The following is a 2102-nucleotide window of genomic DNA, read 5'->3' as shown; positions in this document are numbered from 1 at the left end:
AAGTTCGGACAGGAATCAGATTGCATGGGTGTGAACACTCATGCGATCCGTTTTTGCTGCAGACCAAAAAAAGGTTCCTGTCCAGGTTTGGTTCGACCTGCAGCCGGGAGACATGCGATGCAGGAACCCACAATGGATTTGCATGGTTCTCGCATCCAGTAGGATGAAGCTGGATGGGGGTAACCCTCCCAAGAAAAAAAAAACGCTCTAGTAATACACACCAAACTGAGCATGTGCAGAGTGACTCTAATGGCTCTGTCTTATAAGGAGATGGATTGGGGACAGTGGAAGAAGGGGAAGATCTGTGCATACAGGATCCAAAGACTTTTTAAACAATGCAGAGGATTAACCCCTTAGGCTCCACAGAGAGTATAACAAGCATGTTTTACTGCATATACACACTGATTTTACTGTTGTGGGTTTTGTAAGAATACATACCTGAATAGAATCTTTTCTTTTAAACCAGACTTTAATTTGTGCCTGTCCTCATCTGAGCGCTCAATCACTGGCAGCTTGACGCCTGTCACTTGCAAAAGTACACAAGCTTTTTCTAAGACAGAATTGATCGTTCTTGGCCCCATACACTTTAATGGCAGTCAGCAAAAAATTCACTAGAACGCCTGTTATATGTGTTTTTCAGGTCTCCCCTAATAAAAGTCTAGTAATCCTGTTTCAAAGAAGGTCCTGCACAACACAATTCTCCTAAAAACAGGTAAAATTGCTAAAAAAAAAAGCCTCAAAATCACGCAAATACTCCCAGCACTTAATCTTTGCTACAAAATCTCTAGCATGACATGGCTCCAAGGTTGATGACACACAGAACATGCTGCTGCGCTAGTGATCCTGCTGCAGGCAATTTGCTAAATGGCTAAAACACTGCCCGTTTGCCCCTGTGTAATCACTCCCAGGCAGCAAGATGTTGCTCCCATGGCTAGCGATCAAGATTTGGCAGCGTTCGACCAGAGATTGAGTGAGATTTCGCTACGTCTGACTACAGAGGGAGTTTTTTCTATAGAGACAGACAGACAGCTTCTTTAGCGATCTTGCCACTGGCGCTTTGTGTCTTGTGCAGAATCACCCATTGCCTGATTAACTGCTGCTACAAATCGCTAATGTCAGCGATAAACTGCAATTTGTCTCTAGGGATTTAATCACTATTGCGACTAAAGCCTCGTACACACGATCGGATTGTTGGCCAACAAAAACCGTGGACTTTTGTCCGAAGGGCGTTGGCCCAAACTTGTCTTGCATACAAAGGAATTGTTGACCTAACAAATACGAACGTAGTGACATACTGCTTTGTTTTTCAGCTCTTTAGCGCCACCCTTTGGGCTCTTTCTGCTAATTTCGTGTTAGTATAAGATTGGTGAGTGTTGATTCATTTTGCGCTTTTCATTTTGAACTTTTCATTTTGCACTTTTCCATTCGTTTCTGCCATGTTGTGGAATCGGAGGAGATAACATGTTATTTATTATTGGCCTTGGAGTTATTGCTTTGACATTATTTTTTTTGTTGAATAATGATTTGATTTGGTATATTTTCTATATTTTTGGATGCAAATGCCCTGTACACACGATCACACATTCCGACAACAAAATCCATGTTTTTTTTTCGATGGATGTTGGCTCAAACTTATCTTGCATACACACGGTCACACAAAGTTGGTCGGAAATTCCGAACGTCAAGAACGTGGTGACGTACAACACGTACGACGAGCCGAGACAAATGAAGTTCAATAGCCAGTGCAGCTCTTCTGCTTGAGAATGTGCGCTGCATTTCGAGATTTCATAATTTGCCGCGTCAAGAATGTTAATTCTCTATTACGAACGCTAGTTTACAAGACCGGCCGCTTCTGGCTCGTCCTTGCTTCCGAGCATGTGTGTTTGTACTTTGGACTTTTGTCCGACAGACTTGTGTACACACGCTCGGAAAATCCGACAACAAACATTTATCCGCGTAGCATACTAGCACATTATGAGAGACTTACCTTAGACCAAAGCCCTCCAGCAGCACACTGTCACCGCTGGCAAGGCTTCCACTGTGGACGTTTGAATGGCTGAGCCGTGATGACGTCACTTCTGCAGACGCGCTCGGGAATCATG

Source organism: Aquarana catesbeiana, linkage group LG06 (genome assembly GCF_042186555.1).
Source record: "Aquarana catesbeiana isolate 2022-GZ linkage group LG06, ASM4218655v1, whole genome shotgun sequence".
Classification (NCBI taxonomy): Eukaryota; Metazoa; Chordata; class Amphibia; order Anura; family Ranidae; genus Aquarana; species Aquarana catesbeiana.
This window is presented reverse-complemented; position numbering follows the sequence as displayed.